The 21,056-nt window shown below is 39.0% G+C and overlaps 1 protein-coding gene across 1 annotated transcript in view; it reads right to left on the bottom strand.

Moving 5' to 3' along the window:
- The window catches only part of LOC113081908 (neurexin-2-like), a 98,358-nt gene extending 79,118 nt beyond the window's left edge, over positions 1 to 19,240 (bottom strand). Inside the window, exon 1 of the mRNA XM_026253807.1 lies at positions 18,901 to 19,240. The gene's annotated coding sequence lies outside the window, so the exon portion shown is untranslated. The remainder of the gene's footprint in view (positions 1 to 18,900) is intronic.
- Between the last annotated feature and the right edge of the window lie 1,816 nt (positions 19,241 to 21,056).

The raw sequence follows: 21,056 nt of genomic DNA, 5'->3' as shown, positions 1-21,056 counted from the left end.
CAGACAGACAGACAGACAGAGACAGAGAGACAGACAGACAGAGACAGAGAGACGGACAGAAAGACAGACAGACAGACACAGACAGACAGACAGACAGAGAGACAGACAGACAGACAGAGAGACAGACAGACAGAGACAGAGAGACGGACAGACAGACAGACAGACAGAGACAGAGAGACGGACAGACAGACAGACAGAGACAGAGAGACGGACAGACAGACAGACAGAGACAGAGAGACGGACAGACAGACAGACAGACAGACAGACAGATGGACTGAGAGACAGACCGAGATAGACAGACAGACAGACCGAGACAGAGAGACGGACGGACGGACGGACAGACAGACAGACGGACGGACGGACGGACGGACGGACGGACGGACGGACAGACAGACTCTCAGAAACCAGTCCACATAACAAATTTTCAGCATCAGGAACTACAGTAAACTGGTATCTCACTAACGAGTGGATTCTGACAGTCAGTTTGGACAAAACCAGACAAATCAGTGTGATCCAGAAGAAGAGCAGATCTCAGGGATCACAGGAGAGCTGCAGTTCCCTGCCACTGATATCAGAGCATCATGGATTCTATGGATTCATTTAAAAACAGGGATCAAGCTCCTGTAGAAGACACAATATGAATCTGCAAAAACTATTCAGGGGTCGTAGATGCAGTGTTGGGGAAATTTAGTTTTAAAAGTAATGCATTAGAATATTGCATTACTTTCTAAAAAAAGTAACTAATTACGTTACTTAGTTACTTTTTATTGAAAGTAATGTGTTACATTACTTTTGCATTACTTTTTAAATCTGGGCTGGGCTTGCTTGTTTGCTTATAATATAAAAAGTTATTATAATATACATTTTTGAAAAATGTAAAAGCCCTTTCACACCAAAAGCTGAAGGAAGATCTGTACAGTAGATCACAGAAGAAGAAAGTTCAACACTCTTCAGCAATAAAAAGAAGAAAGTTATTTTATATCATGTAATTTTTGTTGCTTAGTTTGGTTGAATTAGATAATATATGTATTATTTAACATATTTAATTATTGCAGCTTTGAGTCATATTCTGAGTTGCTTTTAACTGTTTTTATTTTTTTATTATTTATTTTTTTGTGAGTGAGTGAGATGAATTAATGCATGGCCACATTTATTCTAGAACTAAAGTAACATCTTACTCCCATTTTCTCTCAAAATAGGTATTAATAGGCCCTATTATTTCAGAAATGCAGAAAACACAGACAGAATTGAGGAAGCCAGTCATAAAAATGGAATGTTAAGGAATTTGTCAATTTTTTTTTATTAATGAATAAAAAGTAGGTCATTACATTTAAATCAAATCATGATATAAACTAGTTTCTGTAAATATTAAGCCAGAAAAGTCGATTTAAATATGAATCCTGCATGTTCTGCTCGTCTCTGTCAAGGAATGGTGCAGAAGCATGGTTTGGTCTATTACACATGCTCGTGACGCTCATGGTGATTTCACAATTTTCATGATGAAGAAAAAAAAACATTTCATGGGGCCCTAAACCTGTAATTTTTGTTAAACGTTTAATACATTGATGTGAAAATGTATACGTTTCCTGATTGTAATTAGACATGCTTTTTGATTAATAACATTTAATTTAACCTTTAAAAAAAAGTGTCAAGAAAAATGAAAATGGGAACAAACGGAATCCAGAAAAATGTAAAAAATAAAAAAATTTAATTTGAAAAAAAAATAAAAAATAAAATGGATTTCATAGGGTCCCACAAGAGAGCTTTCAATCAATAAATAGGGAAAAAAGTAACTGACGTTACTTATTTGAAAAAGTAACTCAGATATTTCCTATTTTCCAGATATTTAAATTAAAAGTGATGCGTTACTTTATACTAGTAATTTGAAAAAAAAAATGATCTCATTACGTAACTCCCGTTACTTGTAATGCATTACCCCCAACACTGCATAGATTTATTTACCAATGCAACACATCATCTAACCATCGTCTAAACACTGCTACAAACTTAAACCATTACTAAAGACTGTCACAAAAACCTACATGATTCTCCTGATCTGAACTCCAAATCAGACCTCCAAAATAAACTCCAGTGTTATTTGGCCCCAAACAGAACCGCTAAATTAGCACATTACTTAATTTAAACCGAGACAAATGCTCTCCAAATACAGATGAAGAGATCATCGACTACAAACAGAGAGGAAGACATGAACAAGCCTGGACACAGAGAAACAAAGAAAAACATCACCCAGGTATTTAAACTGCAACCTGATGCTTGTAAAAAAAAAATTATAATATATTATATTATCACTTTCCAGCAAATAACTGCTGCTGTAAGATGCCATTTCAGACAGGTTTATTGAATAAACAATCCAAACTACTGAATAATACCCACACTGTGCATGACTTTTGACCTCACAGTCAGCTGCGTCTCAGTGTTCTGTCCATACAATGCAACTGATTGGTTTAACTAAGACATGAGAGAGAGTAAATTAGGGTTTTATTTCTGGCTGAACTGTCCCTTTAAGGCAAAGCAGCACTCATGTCCTTTATTCTCAGCAGCCTGTCCTGATAATTGCCATTAACATGATTTGTGTTCTTAATTGTAAGTTCTCTGGCAAGACAGCATCTAAGGACATTAATGCAAAGCAGTATGTGATGAAAGGCTCAGTATACTGCAGTGTTGTATACAGATCTCAAAAGAACAAATTACAGAAGAACAATTCACAGTAAGAGCCTGGAAATGACCTACAGACGCTCTCTGCCAACTTGGCCTTATTTATTTGCTTCCTCACTTCATAAAACAGTCAGAGAACAAGAAATACAGCCGCTGTTACATAAAAGACACACACACACATTCATCACAAACACACACATCAGGTTTTAATATCCTTGGAACATTTTGCTCCTACAATGGAGGACAAAGCTGTACACTAACACACAAACTCACGACACACACATTCAACACACACTCACATTCTCTCTCAAACACACACACACACACACACTCCCTTTCGCTCTATATTATATTTGCTCTATATTTCACTCTATACTCTTCTGTTTGTGTGTGTAAGAGTGTCATCGTTTGATTTCAAATTCATTTTAAGCTTCTGATCTATTGATGCTCAAGCATTTCTACACTCACAGGAGAAGTTTTACTATCTAAAATCATTTAGAATTGAGGTTTGAATTGAACCACATAATAACATGTCAACACATAGGCTTTCATTTCCAAACCCTTTCTAAATGTTATTATATTCCTCTGTGTGTGTTTAATAATAGAGTCCCTCCATACATCTGCAAAAAGCCTGACAAGCACTAGCGAAATATCGATATCAATCAAAATTTGACATCGTCTCACACACACACACACACACACACACACACACACACTCAGTGAGCTTGTGCTGAATGTGAGCAATACTGAAACAATTAAAAGCAATATCACTGTGACTAGATAGTAGATAGATAGTAAAAGTTCAAGCAGCATTGGTGTTGATCACACAGTTCTTGCTGTTACATTTCTGGAAAAGGAAATACAGGAAAGCATAACGCTCCAGCTCGTCTGCTGTTCCCCGCGGTGAGGAGTTACTGAAGGAAACCCGACCCGACCACAGCGCTGCTGCTGGCTTCAGTTCATCGCCAGAGGCAAATACACACCGGGACTCCTGGGTCCAGATCTGCCCTGCGCGCGCGTGTGTGCGTGCGTGCGTGCGTGCGTGCGTGCGTGCGTGCGTGCGTGCGTGCGTGTGTGTGTGTGTGTGTGTGTGTGTGTGTGTGTGTAAAAATGAAACGTCAAACTGCTGTTGGCCATCTGTGAGTCAGATGACTACAGGTTAGCTAAGATGCTCCAACCGCCAGACAACAGCCAAGACAATCACCACAGTAACTCAGAATCAGAAACTAAAGGCTGGAATACAACAACTAAACCCAGAACAGGTTTTAAAACACTAGTCATCAATACACTTTGTCAGAGGTTACAGATGAAAAACTGGGCATGATACACAGCTGACGATCACACACTACCAGAATTTCACAACAATGGTTGTGCTTAGTTAGGGTCACTTCATCTACAGCGATATCATTGACTTGATTGCAAATAAATGCACAGACACTATTTAAACTGAACAGAGATGACATCACTGAATTCAATGATGAACTGCCGTTAACTATCATTCTGCATTATTGACACACTGTTTTCCTAATGAATGTTGTTCAGTTGCTTTGACGTGATCTGTCTTGTTTAAAGCGCTATATAAATAAAGGTGACTTGACTTGACACACAAACACTGAAACAAAGACACAAAATCACATGTCCTAAGACAATATTTAATTTATCCCAGTTGCACTGATGGCCATTTCTTGAGTAAGTGGGAGAACAAACTCATATGAAGAACTAATATAAGGAGAGAAACTGATCAATGAACCATTAAATTCAGCTCCATCACAGGAAGAGGAGCAGAAGTGAATAAGAGCTCTGCACAGCTACCAAAGACTCCTGCCAAAATATAACAACATTCAATTGGGCGTTATTGCATTTTAATTAGTTGTGGTCCATCTGCGAAAAGCCTCCTGGCAGAAAAACACCTTGAGCAGCCAAAGGTTCCCTTCAGAGTCATTTACTCCTATGATGAACGTTCCCAAGAATCTCAAGTCTAACACTGCATTCCTGTTCAAAAAAGACTACTATACATATATCCAGCTCCTAGGGTGTGCCATATGATGTTTTTAGATCGTGAATGATAAAAATGTCTCCACGATCTGCTTTTGAAGTATCATGCTACAGTGCATTGGGTCAGCTGCAGTTCTGGTGCCTCTGTCTCAATATACTGTACAACACCACATGCTTTCACATCAGTGTTAACTCAGCAGTAGAGTGACTCTCACAGCACACTGCACTTATGCACAGTCACAAAACTACATTATTTGCATCTGCTTTAAAGCCTTGCTGGTTAAACCTTTTATTCAGTTCAGATGTGCATTTTTTCTGAGTGCATAGTATACACCTGAAGGCAAGCACACTAAAACGCCTGTCAAACAGCACCAGGTTACTGAACTAGTTATCTTTTTTGATAATAGTTTACACATATACTCAGCTGGTTTTGTGTAAAGTGAAAGTAAACAGAGAGAAAGAGATGTGTGTCTGTATATTAGATGCATGCAGCTCTTAAAGGGACAGTACTGAACATGCTGCAGACTGTTATCAAAGATAGTTCACCCTGAAATGTGATTTCTGTCATTATTTACTCACTGTCATGGTGTCCCAAACCTGTATTAATTTTGGTCTTGTGCTGAACACAAAATAAGATATTTTGAAGAATGTGGGTAACCAGTCAGTTGCTGGTCTAAATTAATAGAAGTCACTGGGTACCAGCATCTGTTTGGTTTTCCACCTTCTTCAAAATAGCATTTATATGTTCAGCAGAAGAAATAAACTCATTCAGGTTTCAACAACTTTTGAGTGAGTAAATTATGTTATAAAAAAACAACAACACTTGGACAGAATTGACAGACAGATGACCGAATTTATATTTTTGGGTGAACTATTACTTTAATGTTAATAAAACAACAAAACACAAAGAGAACTGACTGGTCACTGGATTCGTTACAGCATATCTGATCACATGGAAGACTTCATGAACTCATCATGTGACAACAACAAAATAAAAGTCTCAAGCAAAGGTTAATGAATCCCCTGCCAGCCAAAAGAAAAAAACAAAACAATCAATAAGCATTATTATCAGCCAGAACAAACGGTTGATTACCAGCCCTGAAATTACACATCCTCACTGTTAGGGATTTACATATTGAAATGGAATATTGATTCATATATGCAGTTTACTAGATGTCCCTACACACACACACACACACACACACACACACACAGACAGAAAGTCAGTGGGTAAAACTAATTTCTCATAATTTCTGCTGGTCAATTCTGCTAAATTAGTTTTTTTGGTCATTAAAATGGCACCAGAGGCTCAGAGTGCAATGAACTGTGGGTAATACATCAGCAAAGCCAAGAAGGCAATGACAGGAAATTAGCAAGCAAAAGAGGTCAGATAGAAATGCTGAAAAGGCTTATTGAACTAGCATGCCATTTAAATCTATCCATGTGCAAAAAAATAATAATTATAATTACTCCTCCTAATACTTATAATTAAGTGTACACTAGAGATGAAGTCATAGATGTTAATTAAAAAAAGAACAAGCAACATTCTGAGTGGCTGAGACAAAGGAGAAACGAGTCGCTGGGTAAAGATAAAGTCTGAGTATAGAGCTAACCTCCTCCTGCAGGGTCATGAATCCTGCTTCAGACGAAACCAGATCCGTTACAGCCAAGCTTCATGTTATTCTGAGCTGAAGTTAACCGACTGACAACTGACAAACACTGAGAGTCATGCAGATCAACATAAAGAAGAGCGAAAGGCTGAAACATCTTTAGTCAAACGTCCATCACTAATGGAGTGTGAGAGTGAATCCACAGCTGCTCAGAGACTTCAGCAAACAAAACATCTGACAGAACCAACGCAGGCAGTGACGGTCACCAAGGGCCACTGGAACACACCATAGACGCCCAAAAACCAGCAGCTCATTAACATAATGAGATCCTAAAGAAACAACATTTAGCATTTAGCAGAAAAGCATTTAGCATAATCTTTAGTAAAAGCAGCAGCAGCCATGTGATGAAGAGCTCACATAACACACACACACACACACACACACACACACACACAAACACACATAGTCTCACTAGGGCTGCAAAATTAATCATATTGTAATCTCGATAACGATATCCACCTTTTTCGATTAATTAAAAATAATTGTCACGATACTGGCCGGCTCGTTATTTATCCTGAAACGTGTTTTTAATTTGGCATTTGTGTTATCTTTCATTGCTAACGAGTCTTCACTAGGGTTCATGCTTGTGGTTGACAAATGTTAAGAGCTTTAAGGATACACTTTCTGCCCGGTGTTTTATTTAATTTGTGCAATCTGGCAACCCCCACTGATGATGTGCTGTCACTGATGATGGAACAGCGATGATGATATGAAAACATACAAGTTTAGTGATCTCTCCACAGAGATAGTCTGCTTACACGAAAGTGTCATATAGACAGTGTGAGTTTTTTCATTTGTAGCGTTTGTGTTACCAAATGTGCCATGATCAAACTTTCAGTTTCAATAATGAATCTATTGTGTTTAAGGAATAAATGCGCTTTTCCTACCTGTGACAATAAAATGGGGGAAAATGAACATAAATTGGAATTGATATTAAGAGTTTCTAAAGTTTTTACCAGTTTTCGTGTTGAAAATGGCATGGCAATGTTAGTTTCAGTGTGTATTAACGATATTTGAGCAAATTTACTGCACAATCTGAGTGGCTTTTTCCCATTTGTGAACAAATTGTCACTTAGAAAATATAATGTGACTACAGATGAAAGTCCCCAATATAAAAAAGCTCACAAACAGTCCAGTGAGACACTGTGTGTTTGTAAATGTACTCACTTTCACTTCATAATGGGTCTATGAGTGCATATAAATACAAGAAACCAAAATATACAGAAGCAGAAAGTTTACAGCTTTTAAAATAATGTCAGATATACAGCAGGACTGATAATAACACACACACACACACTCTGCAACCTACGTCTAATCAAGAAAGACATTTGACTCAGCATGTTGTCAGTATGTGTGTGTGTGTGTGTGTGTGTTCGTCATGGCTCCCTGAGAGGAAATGACCTTGTCCCCAAATGCCAAAAACAAAGACGCCTCCATCTCTCTGCTTCTCTGTAGAGTGGGAGCTTCATTATGTGCTGCTGCGGCATATGCTGCTTTTCCTCTTAGGTCTCATGTCAATCTCACACATCAGAGAGAATTTCACACACACAATCTGAAAGGTACAGACTCAACATGCTTCAGTGTGGAAAAAACAAACACATGATAAAAAAAGATGTGCAGTGATGATGATGATGATGATAATGACGATTATGAAGATGTTGTTATTATAATGTGTTTGTTTGTCTGTTACTCCAAAACTGCACAACTTTCTGCATAACACACTTTTTTTTTTCTTGTTTACACTTGGCCGCACTGGTATTATGAAAAATAATCTCAACACCGCCATCTTTACACACATGCAGACGAGACTCTGACTGCTTTCAGCCCAGCATCAGATTCTGAGCTGAAATCACAGGCTGTCAGATGAGAGTTAAAAACAAACCCGAACATCAAATTACAACCTCCAGCGAACACATCATCCTTCTGTCCCAAAGACAGTCGGACAGAACTGCTGATCTGGTGACGTCACTGACTGATGAGGAGCATGTGATCTGTGTTTCTCTGTGGTTAGCAAATGAAAATGCATTCATATCTCCCCAAGTCATTGAACTTAGTCAAGGTCATGGGTTCAAATCCCAGACAATACGAAGACTTTAAAATAATGTACATCTTGTGCTTTCATTTATTAGTTTAGCAGAGGATTTCATCCCATGTGACATTAGGAACATCATAAGCAATCTGCCATATCCGGAATCACTTCGGTTAAAAGAATCTTCCATTAAAAAGCTTTTTTTTTTTCTGAAAAACTTTGAATCTCTTATAATACACACTGTACGGTTCTTTAAGAATCTCCCCACCGAACGGGGCAACAGGAGAGGACACGTTGTTATGACTCATTGTGTTTTTTTATTTATTTAAACTGATTGATTTTCCACAAACAGCATATTAATCCACAACAATATTAGCCACATTGACATAAATACACCATAAATTCTGAATATACTAAAATGAATACAATATAAATGTCAATATAATCAGCAATATAATTTGTGTTTAATATTCAACGACTAAACAAAGCACATATCTCTAAACACAGAAATACACAATCAATGTAAAACACATCAAACCAATAGCCCAAAACCACAAAAGTGTAAGTTGGTCTAAAGTGAATAGTGATTGTAATTTTAAATAGTGGCGCAGTGCATAGCAATACATTACCAACTCATGATTACAGATAGATTAGATCCACTCAGTTACAAATGAATCCTTGGAAGCTGTTTTGCAGTTTAATCAACACTAGACTCTATCAATTCTTCGTCATCAGTTAGGAACCTAGGTGTGCTACTTGATCGCAATCTTTCCTTAGAAAGCCACGTTTCTACCATTTGTAAAACTGCATCTTTCCATCTCAAAAAATATATCTAAATTACGGCCTATGCTCTCAATGTCAAATGCAGAAATGTTAATCCATGCATTTATGACCTCAAGGTTAGATTATTGTAATGCTTTATTGGGTGGTTGTTCTGCACGCTTAGTAAACAAACTACAGCTAGTCCAAAATGCAGCAGCAAGAGTTCTTACCGCTGAAAGACAGTGGAGACCAGGACAACTAGAGCCCAGATACAGATCCCCTGTAAAGACCTTGTCTCAGAGGAGCACCAGGACAAGACCACAGGAAACAGATGATTCTTCTGCACAATCTGACTTTGCTGCAGCCTGGAATTGAACTACTGGTTTCGTCTGTCAAACAGTCTAATGCTCATGAAGAGACTGTCAGAGCAGTTCTGGAGATGTTGTTTATGTGTTCATGTCCTTATTTAGTGAGACAGCAGACGCTAAATTCACTGCGAGCATCACGCACGCTTCAAAGTGTTAATAAAGGAAGTCACACTTCTTCTCCATTCATTAACAGAGACACGCAGAACATGCAAGATTCATAGTTAAATAGACTGTTCCGGCTTAATATTTACAGATATTAAGCCATATCGTGATTTGATGTAAGTGTAATGACCTATTTTTTTATTAATTCATTCAAAATTTGGCGAATTCCGTGCCATTCGGCATTAAACAACCTCCATCCTAGTACTCCATCCCCTGCATCTCACTCTATTCTAGTCCATCTATAGTACAACTGTGCATACAATTTATTTATTTAGATTTATTTTTCAATTTTTGCACTGGAAGCTTATGTCACCATAACGAATTCCTTGAATGCACAAGCATACTTGGCAATAATGCTCTTTCTGGTTCTGATTTTCATGAGCAACAGAAACACTTTTCATATATTGCTTAATACAGCGCCATCTTTTCAAGAATAAAGTTCAACATATTCAAACACTATTTACAAACTAATAAAGTGGGAGTATATATGCTATATATGACTCAATATAACAGTGCAACTACAGTAAAAAAGATCTTACTCTTCTTAAAACAGATTTGTGGCCATTATTGGAATTTAAAAAGTTAGAATAAATCCGAAACATGCGTGATCATTGTCATGTGATGAATCTGGCCAATCATGAAACAGTGTGTCATCATCAGCACTCCTGCAGTCACTCTGGTGAAACTCTCATAATGCACCACCTCAAGTCGGACAGAATTTCTAACCGGCATGCACTGCTTCAAGTCAACCTGCTTAGTGTTGTGTTAAGTCGAACGCACCTTATCATGTGGGACTGGAGCTATCCATTGTTCGGAAACCTTCTGTTACCATAGGTGCGTTCGACGAAAGTAGCCACTTGCAGTCAGGGATGGAGTTGAAAACAGACACATCAAGTTGAACACTTTCAGCTCCCGTTAGTGACATTCACATGGTGTTTCCATACTTTAACACTGATGAAGTGTTAAATTATATACTTTAGTCAGTCCATGGCACTGAGACCATATGTGGAACTGGAGCTGCCCACGGTACTGAAGTTATATGTGGAACTGGAGCTGTCCACGGTACTGAAGCTATATGTGGAACTGGAGCTCTCCATGGTACTCAAGCTATAAATGGAGCTGGACCTGTCCATGGTACTGAATCTATATATGGAACTGGAGCTGTCCACGTTACTGAAACTACCTGTGGAACTGGACCTGTCCATGGTACTGAAACTATCTGTGGAACTGTAGCTGCCCACGGTTACTGAAACTACCTGTGGAACTGGACCTGTCCATGGTACTGAAACTATATATGGAACTGGAGCTGTCCACGTTACTGAAACTACCTGTGGAACTGGACCTGTCCATGGTACTGAAACTATCTGTGGAACTGGAGCAGTACATGGTACTGAAGCTATCTGTGTCTAGAACAGCAGATTTTTTTAGGAAATAACAGCCGACCAATAATCCAGCAAGAGTTTGATCAGCAGCAGCCTGACCTTTCAACAAAAACACCTGATCTGATGAAGTGAGAGGGAGACAGACAGACAGTTTGGTCTCTTAAACACAACACAACAAAGACGGTGGCAGAATCACAAACATACCAGCAAATGTCCTTGATTCTCATACAGGTTCACACACATACAGACTAGAAGTGTGTAGTTGGAATGTGTATTTGTCACACAGATAACTGATGTTTCTCTTTCAGTACATGAAGTGAAACATTCATAAATATAATTTAACATTCAGCTAGAAACTAATACAGCTACAGACTCATCTGTCTCTCTCCCCTGCTGCCAGTCAGTCTCTTCAGGTGCAGTTGAAATGTGTGTGTAGTGCCTCACCAAGGAAATGAAGAAACACTGAGAATCAGCTGCCAAAACTAGAGTATGAGAGACAAATTAATTATAGAAGCAGAGATTAAAATGGAGAAAATGGGAATGAGTGAGAGAAGAAAACCATGCTGAGCAAATGAAATTCAGAGCCAAAATAACAATAACAATAACTGGACCGACAGACACACACTCAAACAAACCAGCATCTAATGTCATCTTTCCCGTTCTGAGAGAAACAGAGAGACCAGTACAGACATGGATCAGAACAAATGGCTGTCACTAGGGATGTAATAATTCACTCAACTCACAGTTGGATACATGATTTTGATTTCACGATTCGATTCTATTCACGATTTTGTGAGATTTGAATGAGATTTAAGAAATTAGAAATTAAATGTGTCCTTTTATTATTGCTTTGACAAAATGCTGCACATTTCTTTGTGAAATTGAAATATAACTATAATAATATAGAAATATAGCACTTCATATAAACAAAAAAGGCTTTGTCTGTGCTCTTTCCATTTAAAATTAGAGACAGCCATTGCAATTTAATCATGATTCAAACAAAAATGCTGCATACATGCAATATGAGCATTTTTTATTCTAAATTAGATTGTATAATTTCTGAATTTTGAAGCAAAAACAGAATGGTTTGACTTCAGTTTTTTGAAACTATACATAAAAAGATCAGCATGAACGAGACGCAGATCCACTCTTGGTTTCTGCTGTAAACAAAACAGTGCTGCCTTTTATTAATTTATTTATTTTTTAACAGTGTTGCACATATGCATGTAATATGCATTATACAGAGGCTAGATAAAAAGAAAAAAATATATAATCTAAACTCTTATAAAGAGTCATCACATCATCACATATTTCAATCCATTTTCAACCGTCTCGCGGTTAATCGTTACATCCCTGGTTGTCACACAGGTTCTGAAGACACAGGATGAAGAGAACAGTTTTGGATGTAAAATCTTACAACAAAAAGACAACAATAGTGTGGCGAGTGGGGCGGGGCCGAGAGGCGTGGGAACGAGGAGTGAGGCCAGGTGTAGTGATTGAAGATGAGCTGCACCTGCGCCCCACCGCCAGTATCGAGTCCCACGTAGGACTGTAACGATATTAAAACTTCATATACATCGGGAAGAAGGAGGCGGGAACCGGCGGACAATCAAAACATTTTAATAATTGAAAAATATATACAAAACAGCGCACCAGCCCCTCGCGGACGACTGGTGCGCATAAATAAAAGCAAACACATAAAATAATGTCCCAGGCCTGGTCCTCTCTCGTCCTTCACGGTCGTCGCTCCAGTTTTATCTCCTACGTGGGACTCGATACTGGCGGTGGGGCGCAGGTGCAGTTCCCACGCCTCTCGGCCCCGCCCCACTCGCCACAAATAGTACAACAAACAGAATGCCACCCGACTGCACCACAGACAATGAAAATAAAAGAGAATAAAAAAGAATAAAAGAGATTTCAGTAAAACAGTGTTAATGTTGAAGAGCAGTTCTGATCAGGCACATATCGAGGCAAACACTTTTTTATTTACTTGTGAATCAATGGCAGGCAAGAGGGGATCCTCTAGGAATATACAAGGGTCATCTGTTAATGATTGGGTTTCAGGGTTGCTCAACAGTCAGCTACATGATCACAGATTTATATCTGCTCTCTTTCAAAGCATCAGATCACAGTCAAAACACTGTCTGTCCAAAACTGAAAGAAAATACTGCCATGCACAGATGAGACTGTAAACTGTACCACAGCACAAAATAATTACAAATGGAAAATACTGACCACTGACCAATTGTATAAATATTTATCCTATAGACTAGAGTTTATATGTCTATAGTGACAGAGAAATACCTGCTAACCTGCCCAAATTCTGATTACTTTAGGAAAACATGAGATCCCACTTGAATTTGTTTGCCCTTCAGAAAGTTAGATATCAAAAAAACATATTTTTTAGTTATAAGAAAAGAGTTTATTTTACTAGTGGCCTGATGCACTGAGTGATGCCTACATGCTTTGGTAATAATGTTTGGCATGCAAAAAATGTTCATTTGACAAGAAAATAAGAATGCAAATGAGAGAGAGAGTAAGAGAGAGGGTCAATGATGTCAATGAGAGACGTAATGAAGGAACGCTGGATGGACAAACTGAACAGATCAATCAGGCAGAGATCAGGACATCCCAGACACGATCAACAGTTTCTATTGTGCCACAGAAACAGGCATCCTTTACAATCACCTGCTCTCTCTGAAAGAGGTCCAGAGGTGCAGAGATGCCCAGCCTGAATCTGTGTGTGTGTGTCTGTGTGTGTGTGTGTGTGTGTGTGTGTGTGTGTGTGTGTGTGTGAGAGAGAGAGAGAGAGAGAAACTGGGAGTTGTTCCGATAAGAGTGGTGAAGCGAACTCACATTTACACACAGAGAACTGAAGAGAAGCGCTGAATCAGCAGCAGCACTGCAGAGATGCACAAACTAACCAGTCTTTCTCCATGCTGTCGGCCACTGCACTGGTGCTGCAGGTCTCTCCTCTGGTTTACTGCTTCTTTTATTACTGTAGATCACATTCATAAACTGATCTGGATTGACACAGTTCTAAATTAATACATGTATTTAATCTAGGGCTGCATCATTCGTAGAAAAACCATTTTGATTATATTTGGCCTAATTAATTGTGAAAAACATTGACTGCAGCAATCCATCTAGATCTGCTCGTCTGGTGTGAAAGGCATTTATTCACAAGTGATTTTCCTCTAGATGCCCTCTTTACATGTGTTTGTAACTCAAGGAGATGTGCGCATGACAAGAGTGATACTGTTGTTGATTAAAACCATCCAATGTTGTTCTAACCCTATATACTGTACATACAAACTACAAAAAGGCAAACCTACAAATACTCCATAACTAATTAGAAATGCATGGCTGCAGTTTATTTTAAGGGGGGGGGGGTACCATGCTGTTTCATGTCTTCAGAGTTGTTTACACTGCGAAAGAGTTGGATTCTCATACTAAGCATGGACAAAGTTTGAAAAAAACAATTTGAGCATTTCTGTGCCAAAACATCTTACTTTCTGGAATCATACTAGTTTCAGAGTTTTTTTTTTTTTTTTTTTCGATCATGACTCTTGTGCCCATTAGTCGCTTCATCCTTCAGTAGCGCTGCACGGGACTTGCTCTGGAAGAATGTCTCAAAAAAGTGTGTTTTTGGTTGTAAGGGAAATATAACTCTTCAGGTTCCTAAACAAACTAAGCATTATGTAAACAGTGGATACAGTTTGTTTTTCCAGGGCAGCAACAGAATCTCACAAGTGTGTTTGTTCACTAACGTTTTATAAACAAGTATCAGTTCGACGCTGGATTTGCAAGTCATTTGATCGTGAAAGATGGAGCAGACCCAGCTAAAAAGATCCCATTCAAGATTCAGAACTGCAGACCGTAAGTGAAACAGCATAAAAAAAATGTCTGTTTTGTGGGCGCTGGGCACTCAAGTGTTCGTAACTCTTTAGCTCTTAGATATGAAGAGAGCAGTACAACTCTATTGGTACTCAAGATTAACATGAGATTAGGTGAACATGTGTGTGTTATGCCACTTTTAATGTTGTGCCTGCACAAATGAACAAGGATGTTATGACTCTTTTCTTGAGATTATTTTAATCTTAACATCCTGCCATTTTTCCCCAAATAGCAATTCATAATAGCATGCCTAGAGATAAAATAACTAAATAAAGATAACATTTCAGATAGCCATTCTCTCCTGCCTCGGGCTTAAATACATATGGCTCTACGTCGCCCTGAAATGAAGTGATTGTGGTAAAGGATGCAAAATTTTCTTAAAATGCATTTTAAGACCCTTCAGAGAGAGTTTTGCTCAAGATGACCTCAGTGACTGCCTGCAAAATGAGGTTCAGCTTTACTCAAGCAGCAACCTTCAACATTATCCCACTGTAAACCCAGAGGAACCATCTGCCAACACAAAGACCAATCTCATTCAACTCTTCAGGGTTAATGCTGAGTCAACCCTTTAACCCTACATGTTCTGTTCAGTTCAGAACAAATCATGCACTAACGCTCTGATGTCTAGGAGATCTTAATCACTTCACTCTCTGTGCTCCTGTGAACATGGGAAAATTTCCACATCATTTCATTCAGTCATTCAGATTGATTTTTAAGATTCTGCTTAAATGAAATGGAATGAATTCACTTTCAACTCCAGGTGCAGTGAGCACGTGAAATTCCTCTTAAGCGAAAGAAACTCTCAGGAAACGAGATAAGAGCAGTTCAGAGCAATCCAGCTGCTGTTATTTCAGCCCAATCTTCCTGAGCTTCCTTGGCACGATTACTTAAATTAAACCATTTGAGTTCTCTGGCTACCATTATTAGTCACCGTTCTCCACTATTTCATTCAAAGGTTCTTTTTCTTTCTAATCTTAAGCAGCAACTGCTCAACCAAGACCATAAAAACAAAGAACCAAAATATACCCTTGTCTTAGTTATTTTCTTGTGGATTCTGTCATCATTTACTCATCCTCGCTTCATTCCAAACCTCTATGATTTTCTTTCTTCTTCTATGACAGACTGATAGCACTGCTCGCTCCTCTAAACAATTACAGTAAAAAGAAAATGGACAATGAAGCTTTCAAGCAAAAGCAATAGAAAAGTATTAAATAAATATAAAAATATATAAATGTATAATCTCAACCAGTTTCTTTTGATGGCAAGGAAAGTCAGATCAGTGAGCGAACTATGACATAATATTCCTTTCTGGGCGAAACGATTCTTTAACTTTTTCCTTTCATGTTTGTAGACCCTGTGTAAATCTTCTCTAAACACATTAGGCCTCTACAGAAGAAAACAGCCTCAGTATCTAGCAAAATGCAAAACGCACACCTCCATCACTAGACCGTCTCATCAGATGTGTCTGAAGTCTCGTCACGTAAAGCTAATCAGCGTCAGTGATGATCTGGATGATGTGAGGATCTGCTCACTTTAGCGTTCATCTCGTTTTAGAGACACTTCTGATCGCTATGCTCTCGTTACCTCATTTTAAGATCTCTTTACCCAGGGCATTGAGAGAGAGAAATGATGAAGATCTCAGGGTGGCTGGTTAGAGGAGAGGGATTATAGTCAGATTAGCGGCGCTGCTAACAGGCGGCAGCGATCTCTGGGTGTCGGGGTCGAGCCGCTGTCATGGCAGGTGAACAGGTCACGTCTGGAGCATCACAGATCCTTCAGCTGAGCTCTGGATCAGTGTTCAAAGACAAGAAAGCTTTTAAGCTGATCCCCCACTTTAAAGAGCACAAAGAGCTAAAAAGAACTAAACTAACAGTTAAAGGTTCTGAGAAATGTTAAAACACAGCCGTGCCGAATACAGCACACTCAGTTCGAGCGATATATAACAGCAAATCTCAACTGATTGATTATTAATGCCATAACATAATGTCAACCATCTCTAATCTGATAAATGCTATTCTAAGGAATGAAGATATTATAATCATTAAAATCATGATTTTCTGGAAAACTGCTTTCAGACAATGTGTGAAAACAGTTCACCGTTAAATTTGACTTGACAAACACATAAAGGTCCCGCAGAGATCTGGCCAGTGAAGAACAGGATCTTAATTAGGCCAGAAGCATTTTATCCCAACATGAATGCATTCAGACTCCTGACAGATGTCTGCCAGCTTCAGCACCTCAGAGGAAAAGACCTTAAACGTTCCCTCACAACCATACAAAACTCTCCTGCTGTGAGGACGAAAACTATTAGTTAAACAGAAGCTAAAAGCTTTTAACACCAGCATTTGGTTTGGAAAAGAGCTACTGAGATCTGAAAGGTTGTGAATCTTTTCTACTTCACTGCAGCCATTTTCACTTGCACAAGCGATAATCCAATCACATCACCACATTATGTGTGCAAGCATTATTTCAAGTTTAATTTACTTGTTTTCACACATTCAGTTTTAAAGCAGCTTTACAGAAAACAGTGATTTATAAGCCCCAGTGTTCAAGACAGAAGATTGAGCAGCGAAAGAAAAGTCTCTGAGATGTTTAAAATGACAATGAAAATAAATAATAATAAAATGCTGAAAATATAGCAGCATATTAGAAACATCAAAATAAGCTAGAGATATTTGTATTTGTTAGTAACACTGCAGTGTGCTGATGTTTCCTCGGATGTGTTTGGTCCTGCTGAACCTCAAAAAACTTGGGGTCACCCACACGCTTACAGAACACACACACACACACACACACTGCAGCTCTGAACGCGGCCATCAATAACCTACTGATCAACCACACAGTCAATACATCATTTGCATACTAATAATGTGTCATGGGAAACCACAAAGCAAGAGAATCAGTGTCCAAACACACCATCAGTGTGTAACATTTTGACATGGTTTGGTTATATATACACAAGGACATTTTCAAACAGTTGGAGCCAGATGTAAGAGCCCAGAAAAATGAGAAACTCTTTGGTTATAATAATAAGAAAATTATGACAAAGGGTTTTCTGACTTGTACAGAGCAGATAAATTCAAGCCTGTACACACACACACACACACACACACACACACCAACTATATGAAAGAAACAAAATCTTGCACAGCATCATCATCATCCACCTCTCTTTGTAGAGAGTCACTGTCTCTGTCTGTGTGTGTGTGTGTGTGTGTGTGTGTGTGTGGCTCTGCAGGTTGTTCAGAGAGGGTGTCTATCGCACCCCAGCGGAGGAGCTGTGTGCTGAATTCATCCTCACTACACATGAACTCATGAACTCAATGTGAAATCAGACAGAACAGGCCAGTCCTTTGATTTCAGCCCTTTTCATTGAACACAAAGAGAACGAAACCACATAAGAACGACTGTTAACGCCTACAATCACACACAACTTAGTTCGTTTGTGTTTATTGTGTGTGTGTGTGTGTGTGTGTGTGTCTCAGACGGAACAGTCTAGAGATTGTGGATGGAAACACTGTTTAAAGATGTCTCTACACTATGGCAGCTGCTGAAATATCATGTAAAATGAGTGATCGATGCTCTGATCATTAGAGTCTCTTCAGCAACATTCATCAATCACAGTCACTTCCCTTCACGCTTTAACCAGCATCATTTCAGACCCCAAACACACTGGAGCCTTTACGAGATCAAACCTGACATGAGATCACCTCCTTAAACCCTCACACACACACACACACACACACACGCTTACACACACACACACACACACACACACACACACACACACACAGGTCCGCGTTCGTATCGGAGATCAGACTGACGTTCTTCAGCATCTCTTAAAATTAAATTATAATTAGATGTAAAATTGCACATCGTCATGATTCTGGTCAGGAAAATCCAAGAAGGCACAGAGAGAGAGAGAGAGAGAGAGAGAGAGAGAGAGATCAGCTCTTTACCTTCGCAATGCTCTCCTGCGTCTCCGTCTCTCCTTCTTCCCAAATCCCTGCGCTTTTCTCTGGAATCTCAGTCCGGAATAATGTCAGTATCCGTCAGAGAGCAACGCGTCTCGGTCCTGCGCGTCTTCCGATGGGAGCTGAGCGCCGCGTCACCTGCGTCCTCACATCAGCAGCGCGCGCAAACACCCGCCCACAGAGACACGCCCCGCGCCGCGGGCGGAGCCGAGCTGCAGAGAGCAACGCGACGCGACGCACAGATCCTGGAGATCCCGACGCTCTCCTTCTGAAAGACGCGCTAGAAACGCCCCTCGCGGAACGGAGAGTTTAGATCCTCCGCCAGGTTCCGCCTGCAGTTCATACTGAACCGTTTCCAAATCAACAAATCATCAAAATACTGCTGCAAAATACAAGTGTGACGGTACTACATACTTCTATACCTCATTGAAGACAACATCACATGAATCAATAGGCTACTATACAGTCACACAGTACATATGACTTACATGAAGAGCTGAGTTCTGGTGTTAATGAAGCAAACATTCAAATTCATCAACACACACACACACACTTATTTATATTAATAATATTATGAGCATGATGTTTTAAGTAATCACGCTACCCCTTCACAACGTTATTTAAACCGAATTATGACTAGTAATGAATGTAAATAGCATTTACACAGTAGAACGCCAGACGCAGGGCAGTGGGATGGGAAAACGCGACGTCTCAAACATTTTAGATTTCAAGGTAGGAGCCGCGTTTCTGAGCGCAAAGATCAAACGCATTCTTCTAGCGCATGATTAACGTTACATAAAACATTTGAATTCCGCGCAGAGGAATGGCGTGTGTACGGTGCGCGGGAAGGGACGGGGTCGGTTCCGTTAAACCACACGCTAATAGAATAAAAACATGCTGATTTATGGCCACCTACTGGCGCAGACCTGTATGAATAAAGTACTAGAGTCAAAGATTTCTCAGATATTTACAGTATTTACTAAACTTACGGTATGTTATATAGTAAAATAGATAATACCGAAAGTTAAATGCAGTTAATGGGAAATAGATCATTTAAAATGTACAACAAACAGCAAATTAATTTAGAAGACGGATGGGATGAATACAAATATTTTCTTGTAGGCATACGTACGCTTATCTAAAGCTCATCTTATAAATATCAGTAAGTCAACAAGAGGGAAGACTAAAAATAACACAAACAATACCATCTGGAAGGACCACAGTGAAACTTAGATAAATGTGCAGAAACACAATTAATCTAATATATTTAGACAGCATAAAACATTCAAATGAGACTAGCTGCAGTCTCAATAGCCCAGGCAATTACTGCTGTGCCATCCAGACAGATAAAACTGGTAAGATCTAAGACATCTTGATATCCAGTATTCCTCCTGTTCCTCCCTTTTTGGTGACCTCTCCCAAATAAATGATCCCCTCCCTTCCTGCTTCCTCTAGCCAAGTCAAGCCAAGTCAGCTTTATTTATCTAGCGCATTTAACAATACAGATTATGTCAAAGCACTTTACAGTATTAAATAGTAGTCAACAGTGCAAAAGGACATTAGTAAACACATTTTCAGTTACTGTCTTTGAAAACACCAGCGTGTTTAATAGGACAAAAAATATCCATTACACAATGGCTACAGTTATTAAAGATGCTGCTAACGGCATGCAGTGATCACTGGTCAAGAAATGCTTTATAAACTATTCACAAAACCCATTCATTCATTTGATTTAAACTGATTTCAACAGTCAAGTCAAGTCACCTTTATTTATATAGCGCTTTAAACAAAATACATCGCGTCAAAGCAACAGAACAACATTCATTAGGAAAACAGTGTGTCAATAATGCAAAAACAGTGTCTCAAGCTGAACTTTCTGTAATCAAAACTTTTCTCATCAATTTCTCTGAGCTGCTCAACGGTCATAGACCTTTAGGAGAATGATTTATGACGATTCCTCAACAATGAAACATAATTGAGAACTTATTAAAGTAAATTCTCATGAGCTGATCTGAGCAAATGTCCAGCAGGAAAGTCTAGCAGACCTGATCCACAGTCATGCAGTGTCATTTACTGTCAAACATCTTCATCTTCAATAAAGGCATGAGATTTCATTTCCACTGCACATTAATATGAGAGAG

The sequence above is a fragment of the Carassius auratus genome, unplaced genomic scaffold (genome assembly GCF_003368295.1).
Source record: "Carassius auratus strain Wakin unplaced genomic scaffold, ASM336829v1 scaf_tig00035270, whole genome shotgun sequence".
Lineage (NCBI taxonomy): Eukaryota > Metazoa > Chordata > Actinopteri > Cypriniformes > Cyprinidae > Carassius > Carassius auratus.
This window is presented reverse-complemented; position numbering and strand designations above follow the sequence as displayed.